The sequence below is a fragment of the Mobula birostris genome, chromosome 3 (assembly GCF_030028105.1).
Source record: "Mobula birostris isolate sMobBir1 chromosome 3, sMobBir1.hap1, whole genome shotgun sequence".
NCBI classification, from domain to species: domain Eukaryota; kingdom Metazoa; phylum Chordata; class Chondrichthyes; order Myliobatiformes; family Myliobatidae; genus Mobula; species Mobula birostris.
Window position 1 is genome coordinate 45,520,299 of NC_092372.1, and position 19,125 is coordinate 45,539,423.

The following is a 19,125-nucleotide window of genomic DNA, read 5'->3' on the forward strand; positions in this document are numbered from 1 at the left end:
AACCTGTCTTGTCAGAATCAGGCCTAATATCACTAACATATATCATGAGATTTCTTGTTTTGTAGCAGCAGTACAGGGCAAAATGAAAAATATACAATAAATTACAATAAGAACTATATGCTGTTTATAAAAAATTAACATAATTTTAGTGTAAAAAGAGATAGTGAGGTAGTGTTCATCAGTTGGTTCATTGCCCATTCTGAACGAAAGGGAAGAAGCTGCTTCTAAAATGTTGAATGTTGTACCTTCAGCTCTTATACCTCCTTTCTGATAGCAGTAATAAGAAGAGAACACATCCTGTGTGATGGGAGTCTTTAATGCTGGGTGCCGCCATTTTGAGGCATGCCTTTTGAAGATGTCCGTCAGTGGTGGGGATGTTAGCGCCCATGATGGAGCTGGCCGAGTTTGCAACTATTTGAAGCTTTCTCCAACGCTGTGCTACGACAATCCATACCAGACAGTGATGCAACCAGTTAAACTCTCCATAGCATATCTGTATAAATCTTTTCGTCTTTAGTGTAAAACCAAATCTCCTCAAATTCTTAATGAAATATGGTTGCTGATGTGCCTTCTTTGTAACTGCGTCAGTTTGTTGGGCCCAGGATAGACTTTCAGAGATGTTGACGCCCAGGAGCTTGAAATTGCTCACCGTTTCCACGGCTGATCCCTCAATGAGGACTGGCATGAGTAATATGTAACAGGTTGCTTTATAGAGGGAAACAGTCAGAATCACCGAATTCAGATTTCGTGGGACAAATTCAGAAACAAAATACTTGTGCCATGCCTTAATTTTGTATTTCCTGTACAGTCCACCGCAGGTTATATATAGCCATCTGACAGGCACCCCTACATACAGACATGCTCTCATAAACAAATCAAATCAATTTCAAGTTTAATTAACATTCAATCATACATGAATACAGCCGAATGAAACAGCGCTCCTCTGGGGCCAAGGTACAAAACATGCACAGCTCATTCAAAATAGCTAGCAAAAAAAACATTGTCACACAAAAAACATATATACAACCCAAATCCAGAGCAAATGCAGCAGAGGGCAAGCTCGCAGCTTGAGGCTTAATTCTCCCTACAATGAGGTCATGCAGCTCCCCCTAACAAGGGGAACAGGCCTGTAGCATCTGACATTATCAATTTCCAACAGGGGTTTTGATATCACAAGAGAGACATCCAAGACAATCACCCATGGACACACTGCATGCTGCATTCACACATCAACTCCAATGCCTATGATGCCTTCCTGAGGCATGCAGCAACACAGCCTGCAGCCAGTCCAGCACCTCCGCCAATGAACAGCTGAGGTAGACCTGCAGGACCCGAAGTTCTTGGAGTCCAGCATTGTAAATCCGGATGTGTGTTCACACCATCTCTCCTACAAGTGGCAGAAATAGTTTCCAACTCTCTCCACTTTTAGTAATTTTTTTTTGTATGAGCTTTCTGTGTTTCTTATGCCATTCCTCTTTTTGTGGATTTTCCGTCTTAGAGACCAAATCGACTTAAGGATGTTTGCAAAAATGAAATCTGCTTGTTACATAGGGACAGACTGGGTAATTGCTCTGCATAGACAATCAATTAATTCCTCAGTTACCTGATCCAGTAAACTACCTGCTATCAGTAAAGGGAATGAGGCAAAAGATTCGAAAACTCTTACAAAGTGAATTTGATTGTAAGCGAATCTTATTAAGTCGCGGAGTAGATTTGGATTTGAATGTGAGGAAAATGGAAGGATATGGACATCGTGTATGCAGAAGAGATTAGTTTGGTTGGCCATTTGATTACTAATTTAATTGGTTCGGCACAACATTGTTGCCGAAGGATCTGTTCCTGTGCTATGGCTGAAGAGTGAAGTGGCCTACTCCTGCTTCTTAATCACGTATTTGTGTGTCTGTTCATATGTTGGGTGATGATTGGTAGTTTTCTCTGAAATTAAAAACCAGCTGTCAGCATGAAATTTTTAACATCTGTGACAAACGGGCAAGTTATTATCCGATGATATGGAGTAGAAGTAACCCAGGAATTTATAGACCAGTCAGTCTTACTTCAGTGGTGGACAAGTTGTTCGAGAAGATTCTGCGAGGCAGGATATATGAGCATTTGGAAAGACATAACCTGATTAGGGATAGTCAGCATGGCTTTGTCTTACAAGCCTGATTGAATTCTTTGAGGATGTAACAAAATACATTAATGAAGGTAGAGCAGTGGATGTAGTGTATATGGATTTCAGTTAGGCATTTGGTGAGGTTCCCCATGCAAGGCTCATTCAGAAAGTAAGGCATCATGGGATCCAAGGGGACCTTGCTTTGTGGATCCAGAACTGGCTTGCCCACAGAAGGTGATTGTTGATGGTTCATATTCTGCATGGAGGTCGGTGACCAGTGGTGTTCCGCAGGAATCTGGTCTGGAACCTCTCCTCTTTGTCATTTTTATAAATGACCTGGATGAGGAAGTAGAAAGGTGGGTGAGGAAGTTTGCTGATGAAACAAAAATTGGAGGGTTGTCAGAGGTTACAGCAGGACATTGATAGGATGCAGAACTGGGCTGAGAAGTGGCAGACAGAGTTCAACCCAAATAAGTGTGAAGTGGTTCATTTCGGTAGGTCAAATTTGAAGACAAAATATAATATTAATGGTAAGACTCTTGGTAGTGTGGAAGATCAGCGAGATCTTGGGGTCTGTGTCAATAAGAAACTCAAAGCTGCTGCGCAGTTTGACAATGTCGTTAAGAAGGCATATGGTGTGATGGCCTTCATCAACCGTGGGATTCAGTTCAAGAGCCGTGAGGTAATGTTACAGCTATATAAGACCTTGGTCAGACCCCACTTGGAGTACTGTGTTCAGTTCTGGTCACCTCACTACAGGAAAGATGTGGATACTTTAGAGAGACTGCAGAGGAGATTTACAAGGATTTTGCCTGCATTGAAGAGCATGACTTATGAAAATAGGTTGAGTGAACTTGGCCTTTTCTCCTTGGAGCGACGAAGTATGAGAGGTGACCTGTTAGAGGTGTATAAGATGATGAGAGGCATTGATCACGTGGATAGCCAGAGGCTTTTTCCCAAGTCTGAAATGGCTAACACAAGGGGCATAGTTTTGAGGTGCTTGGAAGTAAATACAAAGGGGATGTCAGAGGTAAGTCTTTCCACACAGAGTATTTGGTGCATGGGAATGCACTGTCAGCAAAGATGGTAGAGGCGGATACCATAGGGTCCTTTAAAAGCCTCTTAGATAGGTACATGGAGCTTAGAAAAATAGAGGGCTATGAGCTAGGGAAATTCTAGACAGTCTCTAGAGTAGGTTACATGGTCAGCACAACATTGTGGGCCAAAGGGCCTGTAATGTGCTGTAAATTTCTCTGTTCTATGATGTTGTAAAGCCAATAATGTTCTATCATTAATGCAGTACATGGCAGATATTTGTGAGCCTTTTATAGACTGCACCATTTTTGCATTGTAGTCACCAATAAAATATGGGAACTGCAGCCTCCAAGTTGTGTGTAGCAAGCTACCACAGATATCAGTGTGATAATAAATTGAATTATCTAACCCTCAGGTTGAAAATCAATGGAATAATTTCCAACAAGTTTTTCCAAGCCAGTCATCTTCTAAAAGCCTATAGATGAAGCCAGACTTTCACTGCACTGCTGGCAAGGACTGTTCTGTCTTTGAGATTAGTGGGCAGGCCCTGCTATTCACTAATCCAGCTCCACCAACATTTCTAAACTGAAAGAGGTGAAAGAAGCCCTGACTTTTCCTACAGTCTCCAGCTATGATTGTGATTTTGCAATGTGGGTGGGGACGTGAATTTACGGTATATGGGCCACATAATATTCGACTTAACCACCAGCCAAGAAACAAAACTACTTTGGGCAAATTCTTTCTTCTCACTCCTCTCATCGAGCAGAAAACGCAAAAGCCTGATAGCCCATACTACCAGGTTCAAGGACAGATTCTATCCAGCTTTTACATAGAACTTAGAACAGTACAGGACAGGGCCAGGACTTTCAACGCACAATGCCTTGCCAAATCAAATAAATTAATAATCAAATGGCCAGCTAAATTAATCCCTTATGCCCACATAACGTCCATATCCTTCCATTTTCCACATTCATGTGCCCACCTAAATATCTCTTAAATTTCCCGAAGGTATCTGCCTCTACCACCACCCAGGCACCCTCCACCCTCACATCTCCTTTGACTACTGAACGTTTCCCACTTGTTGGATACAGATTGACCAGTACATAGCTGCTCCAGTTCCCTCTTCCTTTCCAGTCCTGAAGAAGGATCTCAGACTGAATCATCGACTGCTTATTCATTTCTATAGACCTGCTGAATTCCTCCGGCATTTTTGCGTGTCTGGCTTTGGATTTCCAGCATCTGCAGAATTTCTCATTTTCATCATGTAGCCATGTTTCTCATCGACATACCTGACCTACTGGGGATTCATAATGCAGGAGCAGTACAGAGTACCACCCTTAAAGTTTGACAAGCTTCCAGTTGTACGCCATCAGGAGTCATAGAGTCGCCTGAGCACTTGCTGCCTTTCAGCAGAATGGTGGGAAGTTAAACAGTGTGGGAGATTTGTCAATAGCCATAGACAGTGCATAGACCTATAACCACAACTAGGTACTTCCTTACCTGGCAAAACAAAAACACTCTTGAGGACACAGATTACAAAATTTGATTGATAAATTCTCCCAATAGTGGTGGAATCCAAAGTTCATGGTGCAAGCTCAACGAATGTTTGAAAGACACATGACATGCCGGAAAATAAATCCTGGAGCAGTGGAAAAGCTATCACAATTAATTCTCCTGTCCCACCTGATCCATTTTTTCCCACTTACTCTGGACTACATTTCTTTAGCAAAGTGTCAAGAATTACTAGTCAAAGTGGACAAGTTTTCAAGATGGGTGGATCTATTCCAGCAAAGAAAGCCTCTGCCACAGACACAGCAAAAACTCTGATCAGGGCCATATTCTTAAATGAGGATTGCCAGGTCAGATAGACTCTGACCAAAAAACACATTTCAGTGGGAGCGCTTGTCAGGAATTATGTCTATTGATGTATACTGAATGGTCTTTCCATTGTCCACATCACCCAGAGTCATCAGGACAAGTCGAACAAATGAATGAAACTATCAAACAGTGACAGACTAAGTATCATGAGGAAGGCGTAACAGACTCTTCCTATGGACTTGTATAGCATCAGTGCAACCTCAAACTAGAGTAAACCTAGTCGAGGTAGTAACAGGACAATCTATATCACTGCCAGGAGCTCTTGGTCTCAGGGAGACTGATGTATACAGGTAGTTTTGTTAACTATTGTGTGAAATTAACTCAAGCTGTACAGTCAGCTTCTCAACAGGTTTCTGCCACTTGGAAAGACCTAACAGAAGGAGGACACGCCATGATTCCTGGTGAGTGCGTCCTTATTATGAAACCGCACAAGGATCCACTGGGAGCTTGGTCCCTATCAAGTACTGTTAATTACCAGCTCAACAGTGAAGGTAGAAGGTAAAAGTAAATGGATACATGCCAGCCTCCGTAAGTGAGCTAAATTGGTACCCAATGTGGACAGCAGGTGCTGTGGTTAATGTGCTAGTAACCTCTTGGCCATGCTGCTAGGTTACAGTGAGCAAATTACTAGCCAACCAGAGGACTTCAAGCAAGTTGACAACTACTGGATATTATGAAGTTTATTCTAATATTAGTTGTTATATTTTTTGCCAATTTTACCTACTCATAATGAGCCACTTGAGATATGTACTTGTATTATTGATGATCAGAAATGTTACAATTCAACAAAGTCATAAGAGATAGTCGAAGTACTGTATATACTTTATATGCAGAAATGGAGCCTACACATCTCTTCCATATCATCGGTTAGGATCTTGTTATTTAGGGTATGTTTTTCCTGCCTTGGGACATATATACACACCTTACCTTTACCTCCCAAGTCTAGAAGTAAATGAAACATTTCTGAAAGAGATTGTTTTGCAATTTTATTCCCATTTTGCGGTGTTGCAAGGAGCACAGGATATATTAAAAATGTTGCTGCAGCCTTAGAAAGAGTAAGCAATGACACTGCTGAAGCCTTGGGAAAGGTAACAACAGGAATGGTCACCATGCGTAAGATAGACCTCTAAAATCAAATGGCATTCGATCTTTTAGGAGTTAAGAGAGGCACAGGTGCAGTTATAGGCAAAGAGTGTTATGCTCCTAAAACTGACGTATCTAAAGATATAACTAATTCGGCTGATCACCTTTGCAAAGAAGCAGCTAAAGTACGTCATTCTGATGGATGGGATTTCTTTGACTGTATTCATTCAAGTTTCATGAGCTGAAGTTACTCAATATTATGAGTCATATTATTCATACTGATATGCCTTAACACAATTTACATCATTTTTATGCGTTTAAAGGTGATCATTAGTGGAATTGTTCCAACTCTCATAAGTGTGTTTATTGATCTGACGTAGTCTTTTAATACTTTGAAGAATATATATCCTTTGATATTTGATAACTTAAGTAGATTTTTAACTATTTTATAAGTAACGTAGATACCACAAGTTTTTCTGCATCTGAACTTTCAGATGTAATGATCTTAAACATGTGATTTAGAATCAAAGGCGGCTTCTTGGATCCAACTGTTTAATTCTTAGATTAGAATGTGTTATTGTTATTTTCTTTGTAGTTTAATAATTAATTATTTGATTCCATTTTATGCAAGGTTAATATGACTAGTGGCTATGCAAAGTATAATTCTGGAAAGCTTTGGAAGCTTCTTTGTTCTGCATTAAGTGAATAATTGCTTTCTCATTGGTACTGCAATATGGAATAAGTGACCTTTAATTGAGTAGTTCTTACATATAGATTTGAATGAGATTTTTCTTATCTCTGTGGTTTTAAAAAAGTAGCTATTCCATGCCAGGTGCCATCCTTGTTCCTTGTCTCTTTCCACTGGTAGACCCTTTATCTCTGTCTCAATTTCTCTTTGTTCCATTAACTCTTAATAAAGCAATCATGAAGTATACATGTTTTGTGCCACTTTACTGACCTCTGAAAGAACCGTGGATTAAAACACCAGAATCCAACATGCCTAACTGGGTTTGGCAGGCGTGCTGTTAAACACCAGAGGATACATGTAGTGGCTGCCACTTGTCAGAAAGTGGTATGCAGATGTTTGGTTGAATGATCTGGCCCAAAGTCCAGACCACATATTTTAATTAGGTGGAGTGAAGCACTAAATCCACGCTCTTCTTCCAAGTAGCACCACAGTATCATTTTTGTCCATCTGGCTGAATGGATCAAGCTTCAGTTTACAATTTCATAGGAGCTACGTAGCCCTCAGATCTGTGTTCCTTCTGATATCTTGCACTCAGCTCCCAGAATTTGTTTCAATTGTCATTGGAAGATGGTTTCAAAGAAATTACATCAGTGGTTGCTGACAGCTTTGTAAAGCAAGGGTGGAACCTAAAACCAATACATTTTTCAATATAAAGTTAGATAAAGATTTTAAAAAATAGGAAAATACAGGATATCTGAGAAAAGAACAGAGCAATCAGTCTAGTTGTTTTTAATTTCTATCTTTTAGATTTCTTGTCCATCCGTTCTAGTGCCAAACTAATTTCCAAAGTTATTATCAAAGCAGCTTAAAAAAATATTATCACTTGTGTCAGGACATGAACTCTTTCTACTAATGGCATGCCTTAATCACAATCTCACTCCTTCACTAGCACCATGCCCAAATACATTTCCTTTTCAACTCAAAGATGCCAGCTAAATGTCAATTAGTGAAAACAGGGACAGGTCTTTGCTGTGTATTGGCATCCACTAGGAGTAAGTTTGAATCAGCCACACAGCTGGTGTTGAGAAAACTGAGTGGGTTTGCCATAGAACCTGTCAGCCACATTATCTCTTGGCCCACCCGCCATCTCTTCCTTATATCTGCTTTTCCTGAGCCATCTGGCTGTGAGTATCAGGTTATTGTATTGTCTGAAGTATTAGACAAATAATCTGAATAAGCCAAAACTTAGGTAAGTTTTTTGGACAGCACAAAACTTGTATAAGAAAACTGGGAATGTCTCAGAAAGAATTACAAATCTTTTCTCAGAATACAGCCTTTGGCTCTTATTGGTTCTTGGAATAGTGCTTTCTTCTGATCAACCATATGTTCACTGATTTGCCACAAAGCATCTCAAGTTACACCTTTCAAGTTGAAATTATCAGGCTTCATTTTTCACTTTGCATTTTGCAGCACCTCTTGAGATTTAAGCATGTTTTACTTTGAAATGCAATCAACTTCATGAAGGAGGTTTGAGAATTCTACACATATAAATCAAGGTCAAAATATGTGCTCAATATACAGGAATAGAGTTGTTTGTGTTAAGGATCAGGGAAAACCAGCAGTGAGTGATATGAGAGCTTTGGTACAAACATTAGGTTGAAGGAAATAGTGTGAATGTTGAGACAGAAGTTAACTTAGGGGGAAAAGTTTAGAGAAGGAAATTAGAAAAAAAGGTTTAAGGTCTATGATGTCAGAGTACAGATAAAGGTTAGAGCTGATAGATGGAAGGTAAAGAAACTCAAGTTCTTGGTTGGCAATCAGGTTGTTCATACAGAAAAAAGAATGGAGGAAATCTTATCAGAGGATAATACAGAGTATTTGAATAGTATCCAGAGATTCAAACTATTTATATTTAGCAGCTAGAGATTTTAAATGAAAGGAATTAAATAAATCTGGAACTTAAAAGAAAACCTTTGTCAGAAATGATGGCCGTAAAACTTCTGGGGTGTTATTCAGAGCCACTTGGTTCACTATTGCTTAACATGAAGGAAGTATGCTGTTGTAAGGGTCTACCCCTTAGTAACAATGATCAGAGAGGCGCAGAGAGAATCCGTATTTACCAACAGGTAACCTTTATTGTCTCAACTAAAAAGCACCTGTGTTCACAAACAAACTACCTGTATGCATGCCACTAGGATTCCCTGACCCTCCATGGATAGGTATTACCCAGGGGAGGAGTGTACACTGGTCAGGTGTTCCTCGTGGTCCTGATCTCCACGTGTCCATGGGGTCCTCCTCATCCGCAGTTGTTGGTCTCTGTGTGGGCTGAAGCGTTATTGGTTCCTTGTGTTTGAAGGTCCTGACCCTTACAGTGCTGCTCATCAGTTCAACTGATGTATCTCCATCCCATTGGCTCAAGCTCACCAGTTCTACCTGAGTCACTTTCCTACTGGCTCTGGTCCAGGGCTACAACCAGCATTGTTCTATGATTTTTGCCACCAACCCCCAGTCTCGTGCCTCTCTTCGTTTCAGCTCTGAAACCAGTCAAATTAGGTAACCCAGAGTCTGAGTTTAATGAGAAATCGGGTAATCACACCAGTCTCTTGGATAGTTCCACTTTTTGTTGTATTCTCTGGCAAACCTGCCACTTTACAGAATAAATAAATGACCTGCAAAGTCTGCCTCTTTACAGGACATTAGCTGAAGCTCCCTGTGTTCAAATTCATTTGCTCGGATTAGATGACCCCAGAGCAAGAATCAGCTCAGAGTTCACAAAGTGGGGGAGGGGGGAATTGCAAGGACAGTCTCACAAAATGGTCATCTCCATCGCCTTCAAGAACAAAGGCAATTGGTTGGTGTGCTTTCACTGTCTTTGATTCATCCAAAAGAACTGGAGATTACAGTTCTTTCTGGACATTGTATATCTTTCTTATTTAGTCTGAACACAGCAAGGGAGTTGCGTTTTAACTGCCCTCTGAAATAAAACCATAAGATATAGGAGCAGAATTACACCATTTGCAATTTCATCATGGCTGATCCAATTTTCCTCTCAGCCCCAGTCTCCTGCCTTCTCCCAGTATCCCTTCATGCCCTGACCAATCAAGAATCTATCAAACTCTTTATTAAATATGCAGAATGGCTTGGCATCCACAGCTGCCTTCAGTAAAGAATTCCGCAGATCCACCACTCTCTGACAACAGAAATACCTCTTCATCTATATTCTAAAAGGATGCCTCTCTATTCTGAGGCTTTGCTCTCTGGTCTTAGACCCTACCACAATAGGAAACATCCTCTGCACATCCATTCTATCAAGCCCTTTCACCATTCTATAGGTTTCAAGGAGGTCACCCTTCATGCTTCTGAATTCTAGTGAAGGTTCAGAGCCAAACACTCTGCAGATGACAAGCCATTCAATCCTGGAATAATTTTTGTTAACCTCCTTTGAACCTTCCTCTGTTTCAGCACATCCTTACTAAGATAAGGGGCCCAAAACTGCTCACAATACTCCAAGTGAGGCCTCACCACTGTTTTATAAAGTCTCAACATTACATCCTTGCTTTTATATTCTCACCCTCTTGAACAAATGCTAACATTGCATTTGCCTTCCTCACCACAGACTCAACCTCTAAGGAATCCTGCACAAGGACTCCCAAGGTCCTTTGCCTTTTCTCTTTATTTAGAAAATAGTCAACCCTTTCATTGCTTCTACTAAAGTGCATGTCAATGCATTTCCAAATACTGCATTCCATCTGATATTTATTTGCCAATTCACCTAATGTGCTATGTCCTTCTGTAGCATCTCAACTTCCTCAAAATTATCTACCTCTCCACAAATCTTCATATCATCTGCAAAATTTGCAACAAAACCATCACTTCCATCATCCAAATCATTGACATACAATGTAAAAAGAATCGGTCTCAACACAGACTCCTGTGGAAAGCCACTAGTCACCGGCAGCCAACCAGAAAAGGCTCCCTTTATTCCCACTCTTTGCCGCATACCATTCGGCCACTGTTTCCTCCATGCTAGAATCTTTCTTGTAATACCATGGGCCTCATAGCTTGTTAAGCAGCCTCATGTGTGGCATCTTGTCAAATGCCTTCTGAAAATCCAAGTACATAACATCAAACAATTCTCCTTTGTCTATCCTGCTTGTTATTTCGTCAAAGAATTCCAGCAGATTTGTCAGGCAAGCTTTTTCCTTGAGGAAATCATGCCGACTATGGTATATTTTATTATGTGCCTCCAAGTACCCTAAGACCTTATTCTTAATCATCGACTCCAACATCTTCTGAACCACTGAGGTTAGACCAACTGGCCGATAATTTCCTTTCTTCTGCCTCTCTCCCTTCTTGAAGAGTAGAGATTTTAACAATTTTCCAGTCTTCGAGAACCAAGTGATTCTTGTAAATCATCACTAATACCTCCACAATCTCTTCAACCACCTTTTCCAGAACCTGGAGGTGTACACCATGTGACTTATCCACCATCAGACCTTTCAGTTTCCCAAGAACTTCTCCATAAGTAATGGCAACTTCACACACACATAACCCCTGACAGCTGGAATTTCCACCACATTACCAGTATCTTCCACAGTGAAGAACAATGCAAGATACTTATTCAGTTTGACTGCCATTTCTTTGACCCTCCAGCATCGATTTCTAGTGGTGCAATTATCCGCTCTTGCCCCTCTTTTATATTTTATGTACTTGATTGAAAATCCCTCTTCTCAAAATTTCTGATATCCGGATTGGTCGCTGGTCAAAACTCTTTCACCGTAGTGACCCACTGCTGCCTTTTGTACCTGGGCAGTGGACCTGATTGAAGTCCCCACCTCTCAAAACCTTTGAAATAGTCCAGCAAATCACACATTTCATAAAACCATATACGTAATCTTCAAATGATATGGCATAGAAAACAGCCCATTCAGCCCATGGCTATGTAATACCCATTTATGCTAATCCTATTTATTACATTAGTTCCATATCCTTCTGTGCTTCTCCTATCCAACATCCTGTACAAATGCCTTTAAATATTAGAATTATATCTGACTCAACAGTGTCCCAGATATTCATCAATAGGTGTTGGCTTGCCTACAAACTCGACATCCCATGAGCAAATAACCAATACAATTCACCTAGAGGCACAGTAAGAGAACAAACCTTCATAAACACAAGAGATTCTGCAGGTGCTGGAAATCCTGAGCAAAACACACACACAATACTGGAGAAACTCAGCAAGCCAGGCAGCAGCTATGTAGGGGAACAAACTGTTAACTTTTAGGGCTAAGACCTTCTTGCTCAGTTTCTGTGTGTTTTGAACAAGTTCTCAGCAAGTTTTCAACATTTTCAGTTTTTTTTTAGATGGTTGCTCTTGGACCAATCAGAAGGCAAGGGAAAATAAATCAACAAAAATGTCCTAGGACAAGAGACTTTCCAAAAGTGTCCTCGTTTACACCAGCCTGCTCTTGTTGATTTTTTATATTATTAATTTACAGGCAAACCATTTTCTTCCATCACTTTACCAACAAGCTGGTAATTGACACCATAGAGAAAGTGGTGGTAATCACCAGCTTGTTGGTGAAGCTACCTTTACAATGGCGCAAACTTGTTATCTTAGGCTATGTCCACACTAGACCGAATAATTTTGAAAACACCGGTTTCGCGTAAAAACGATAGGCGTCCACACCAGGTGTTTTTGAAAATACTTCCGTCCACATTAAAATAGGTATTTGGGCGAATCTCCTCCTACTGGGCATGTGCAGGACACATCTACAGAATTCACCCACTTTGACGAGTATGCCCGACTCCAACAGTTTGGACCAAGCAACGCTAATGCGCATTTGTCCAGTTACAGACTAGAAAAACTTAAAAAGGAATTGCCAAACGAAGGACAGTTGTTGGCTTTCACGCAGGAGGACTTAAAATTAAAAAAACAAATACTGGAGTGTATGAAGGCAACCGACAGGGAGTTCATGGATAGTATGACCCGGCTGACGACGAACATTGAGAAACTGACTAACTCTGTTGAAGAGGGATTTGCAATGACGAGGAGTATGATGGCTCCCCACCAGTACTTTTCACCGCCACAATACCAGCCTCACAGCCACTACAATAGCTACACATACGGACACACAGACCCCCGGGTGGCCCCACCAACATCTTCCCCCCTCCCACAGAGGGGTCACATTGGAAACATTTCCTACATCCATAGTCTCTTCACCGATGAAAGGGACGACAGCTACAACTAAATGCAATAAGGCTTGTTACTGGGCATAAGTGAAATTTGCTGTTACCTCATTTGCCTTTACCTTTGCCATGTCCTTGTGTATTATTTTGCTGTATTTAACATGTGCAATAAAATGAGTTACTGGGCAAAATTGATTTTATTTTTACCTGAGTAAAAGTGAAGCTTACAATTTTCCTTTTTTAGCCTTAACATTTTCACGTCTATGCCAAACAGAAGCTACTACTTAAAAATGACATTTTGGAAGTAGTGACAATTGCATCTATTGAATGTTTGCACAAGCAATACATTAATAAAGCACCTTGTTAAATGTATAAAACATGTCTGCATCAGTGTTACCTTGTATTTCCATACAATGTTACATTAGGCTGTTACACATCTATTATCAGAGAAGTACTAGCATAAATAGGTAAACCACCTCCATACAAGGACAGAAAACAGGGTAAATTCTTATTTATTCAGTATTCAGTAAGTTCTGGGTCAAAGTATTTGGTGAGTACATTGCTAACTCTTCTGGCTTCAGTCTCTTTGCTGACTATTCTGAAATTGTTAGGTTGTGTGGGGGGTTGAAATTAATGCAGACAATAAAGTAAATAACACACGCATGAAGCCGTCTGCCATTGTCGTTGTGGTGTTGGAGGCTGCGTTCAAGAAAACAATGAAATGCCACGCTGCCACCACCATCTCTTCCGGCACGTCAAGACAGCGTTTTTAAAAAGAGCCAGTTACCCCGTACACATTACACTGGTCATTAGGCGTTTTCAGATTTATTCACTCTGGAGAGCATTTTTGAAAATCTCCGTTTTCGGGGGAGGAAAACGCCATTTCAGGGTGGACGGAGGGCCAAAACGAAGAGAAAAAGCTTCAGTTACAGATTTATCCGGTCTAGTGTGGACAACGAAGTCGAAGAAGTACACCTCCAAGTTAGGATTATGTGTGAATTGTGGCAATTAGTTCCCATTCACCCTCTACCCATGTATTAGGTGGAAGAAACGACACATTTGAGAGACATTTAAAAGTCTTCCTGGTGAACTAATGTATCTTGATGGCGACACAACAGCACTGTTAAGCCCAATTTATACTTCTGCATCAAACGTATGCCATAGGTACTGCATACCCTACACCGTAGGGTGACGTGTGCCTCCCCAGAAAAGTAACTCATGTGTCATAGCGACGCAGACCGCAACAACTGTGTTTGGTCCGCTTGGTAGCATCGCATTTCCTCCTACGCATTTCTGGTTGCTTTTCTCTGCCATGTCTGTACGCTGATGCGAAATAAATGGTTGGAGACGATGAACCAAATCGTTAAATCTACCTGCCAACATCCGAAAATATTTCAAGTGCATTTTCTCGTCCATGTCTCTACCGCCAACTAGCGTTTTGGCAGTGAATCGCAGAGCGACGCAGACACAACTACGCATGCTCGCTACAGCGTAGGGCTACACAAAAGTATAAATCAGGCCTATGGCGTAGGCTACGGTGTAGCCCGTACGCACAAGTATAAATCAGCCTTTATGCTAGAGGTGAAGGGAGATCAGCATGATAAAACTTGCCCATCAAATAAGCTACTTTGTTGTGAATGATATTGTTCTGAGTAGCATTTGAACTTGCAGGTAGGTAGAGAAGAGCAGGCCAAGTTTTCTTGTTGGAATATTAAAACATTTGATAGGTATTTTGGCAGACAATAATGGAGACATGAGGAAAACATTTTTAAACACAGTGAATGGTCAGGTTCTAGAATGCTCTATTAGGGAAATAAGTGGAGGAGGATTCAGCTGAGAATTCAAAAGTGTGATGGATTTGTATATAAAAGGAATATTACGAACAAGCTCTTCTCAGGCTTCCAGCTGGTACAGGTATCAATTTTAACTGACATTTCGATGACAAATTCTGTCACTTTCATCAAGGATAATGCCTGGGCATATAGAAACATAGAAACATAGAAAATAGGTGCAGGAGTAGGCCATTCGGCCCTTCGAGCCTGCACCGCCATTTATTATGATCGTGGCTGATCATCCAACTCAGAACCCCGCCCCAGCCTTCCCTCCATACCCCCTGACCCCCATAGCCACAAGGGCCATATCTAACTCCCTCTTAAATATAGTCAATGAACTGGCCTCAACTGTTTCCTGTGGCAGAGAATTCCACAGATTCACCACTCTCTGTGTGAAGAAGTTTTTCCTAATCTCGGTCCTAAAAGGCTTCCCCTCTATCCTCAAACTGTGGCCCCTCGTTCTGGACTTCCCCAACATCGGGAACAATCTTCCTGCATCTAGCCTGTCCAATCCCTTTAGGATCTTATACGTTTCAATCAGATCCCCCCTCAATCTTCTAAATTCCAACGAGTACAAGCCCAGTTCATCCAGTCTTTCTTCAAATGAAAGTCCTGCCATTCCAGGAATCAATCTGGTGAACCTTTCTTTGTACTCCCTCTATGGCAAGGATGTCTTTCCTCAGATTAGGGGACCAAAACTGCACACAATACTCCAGGTGTGGTCTCACCAAGGTCTTGTACGACTGCAGTAGTACCTCCCTGCTCCTGTACTCGAATCCTCTCGCTATAAATGCCAGCATATCTAAGTGCAGTGATATTTATACCCAGTTGCCTGGCCCTCCTGATTGGTTAGTCCTCATCCAAGCAGGTTTCCCCTGTCCCTCCTTGTTTACAATTGAATTCCAGTTCTTACTTAGAGCGAGACTTTTGTCTTTGTTAAAATTATTTTTCTCTAGTTTTATTTCAATAGTTTCCTTCAACAACGGTCCCAAAAGCCAGTAGCAGTACATTGCATTCACAATAGCCATAGGATAGACTTCGATGGCACAAAGGACTGTAAGAACTGGAGTTCGCTGGCAAACGTGGAGGACAGGGGTAACCTGATTGGATGAGGAGAGAAAAGTTTATTCATCACTAAAAAGCACTAGATCTTTTTCAAAAGGAATATTACCTGCAGAATGTTAAGGTGTAATGGAAATGGTTGAATTTCTCTAGCAGAGCTGGTAGAAATTGTTGTATTTCTCTAGGAGAGCTAGTAGAGAAGGAAGCCAAATATTCTGTGATGCTTGCATTATTTTTAACGAACACCTTTGAAAGCAGAAGGGATTAAACCTATCTTATGAATACTGTTAAGAATTATGGTCTATCTCATAATCCAATGACACTTTAGGAAATCTAAGTCATGGTTTGTTTAGTGAAAGAACTGCTGACTTTGATATGTAGTTACATAAAGCACAGTGACTGATTTGTTAAATATATACTGGGTTGTAAAAATAAATTGATTTCACCTGTAAAGGGAAGAATAATTAATTTTATGTTTGACATAAGGCCGAGCTGTGTATTGAACAGATACTTGTCTCTGACATTCTGTAGGTCACCTTGCAGTCAGAATACACTGATGACTATGGAACTGGTATGGGTGCATGTTGTCCTCGAATGGGATGAACATACAGCTGTTTTTATCATTCAGATTTTATTGCTCCTGCCATTGCACTGGCTGAGCCACTAATGTTCTGCCATTAACCAAAGGCTGAATGTCCCTGCTGGCAGTTCCTATCTATATTTTAATGCTCTATATGATTGGATTCTATTTTGTTAATTCCTGATCTTTAGCATGTTTTATTTAATAGACTATGGACCTTTTTACATTGCCATAACATTTAAAATGAAAAGCAAGTTTAAAAAATGCAACTTTCAACTTTATTGTCCCAACACAAGAGGGAGCAATTGTACATCAAGACGAAAATGTACTTGGAACTCAGTCATGTTCCCAAATACCATTATCAATATTCTCACCTGGTAATTTTCATGGATGAAAGACCTGCTGTGCAGACAAATTCCTGGTCTTCATTCCCAATGATCAGAGGCCTATCTATGCTGGCAACATCTGAAATTCCCAGGGTATTTCTGTGCATGCTGTTTAGAGCTAGATAATGTTTTTTTTGCATAGAGCAAAGGGAAGGAACATAATTTCACTGTACTGAAATTGCAGTGCAGCCAGCAATTTCCCCTCTTGTGTGGATTTCCCTGTGTTCCTTTCTCAGACAGAAACAGGGGTTGAATTAATTTCCTGTCATAGATCTAACCTGGCCCATTGATAAAAAGTGAGCTTCTTAATAAATGAGCACATATCAAAATTCCAGATAAATTAGTGAATCTCCAATATATGTCTTTATCATCTTAAAGTTTAAGAACTCCAATATTGTCATTTTCCTCCCCCTTTATTGACAAAGTTAGCCTTATCTAATTCCATACTTGGTCACCTATCATTCAGCAAATTCTGTTCTGCTGGATAATTCAGGATCTTGAAGAGAATAAGGAAGAAGGTCAGATGGTCACAGCACTATAGAAGCCAGTGATCACATAAGCTGCAATATCTTGGATGAATTGATTTAACAAATTCTGAAAGCTGAAATTTGAGCCTTCAAGAACTCTTGCTGCTACCATCAGGAAAGAGGTACAGGAGCCTTAGGTCCCATAACACCATGTTCAGGAACAGTTATTACCCTTTAACCATTAGACTTGTGTGATTAGACTGTATAATTGTTATTTTCCTTTTCATTTAATTTTTTTACATTTGTTTGTATTTTATATGATTACCTATATTCATGTAATTACTCAGTGTGCTTTCTAGGTCTTGATGGCCATTGCAGGTATTGCATTACTTGAATAGGGGCTATCTTATTGCTTGATTCAAGCAACAAATTTGAATTTATATGGACAGTCAATAAAAATAATAAACTGGTATAAGAAGACCGAATCACATTGTTTTTTTATCTTTCCACTTTGTTCTTTTTCCTGTCACTAGGGTCTCTCTCTCTCTCTCCCCCTCATATTTCATCTTCCTGCCTTTGTCTTCTTTGTTCTTGAAATGTGTAATAAACAATCACAAACAGCAAGTTTCATGCCTCATTCTCAATGTCTGAAGAACCCCAGATCAATAAACATCAGCATCCAACAGGCTCCTGAACCTTAATGCTATTACGTAGTGACCTTGAAATGATACCAGTTGTAGATATTATTATTGGGACAATGTGTGCCCTGTTCATGTTCCATAGTCTTTCAATTGCCCCTTTTAATTCCAGATATTTCTGGTGTTTTTCACTTATTGATTTCAGTCTTCAGTCAGTTATGTGTGTGTTTGGAATGGCTATATCTATTAAGTTGATCATACTGGTTCATCCTGTAATATCATATCCGGCAAGTTATTTTGGATTGTACTTTATACTTTATTGTCGCCAAACAATTGGTACTAGAACGTACATCATCACAGCAATATTTGATTCTGCGCTTCACACTCCCTGGATTACAAATATTAAATACTAAAAATAGTTAAAATTAGTAAATATTAAAAATTTAATTTATAAATCATAAATAGAAAATAGAAAAATGGGAAGTAAGGTAGTGCAAAAAGACCAAGAAGCAGGTCCGGATATTTGGAGGGTACGGCCCAGATCCGGGTCAGGATCCGTTCAGCAGTCTTATCACAGTTGGAAAGAAGCTGTTCCCAAATCTGGCCGTACGAGTCTTCAAGCTCCTGAACCTTCTGCCGGAGGGAAGAGGGACAAATAGTCTGTTGGCTGGGTGGGTTGTGTCCTTGATTATCCTGGCAGCACTGCTCCGACAGCGTGCGGTGTAAAGTGAGTCCACGGACAGAAGATTGGTTTGTGTGATGTGCTGCGCCGTGTTCACGATCTTCTGCAGCTTCTTTCGTTCTTGGACAGGACAGCTTCCATACCAGGTTGTGATGTATCCTAGAAGAATGCTTTATATGGTGCATCTATAAAAATTAGTGAGGGTTTTAGGGAACAGGCCAAATTTCTTCAGTTTTCTCAGGAAGTAAAGGCGCTGGTGGACCTTCTTGGCAGTGAACTCTGCTTGGCTGGATCAAGTCAGGTCATTTGTAATATTGACCCCGAGGAACTTAAAGCTTTTGACCTGTTCCACTTGCGCACCATCGATGTAAATTGGGTCGTGCGGTCCACTACTCCTTCTGAAGTCAAAAACCAATTCTTTCGTCTTGCTGACGTTGAGGGATAGGTTATTGTCTTCGCACCATGCCACCAGGTTCTTAATTTCCTTTCTGT

General features: G+C 40.5%; 1 long non-coding RNA gene across 1 annotated transcript in view; it reads right to left on the minus strand.

Moving 5' to 3' along the window:
• Positions 1-17,270, minus strand: part of LOC140195011 (uncharacterized) — a 48,781-nt gene extending 31,511 nt beyond the window's left edge. Inside the window, exon 1 of the long non-coding RNA XR_011885341.1 lies at positions 16,835-17,270. This is a non-coding gene — a long non-coding RNA (uncharacterized lncRNA). The remainder of the gene's footprint in view (positions 1-16,834) is intronic.
• Between the last annotated feature and the right edge of the window lie 1,855 nt (positions 17,271-19,125).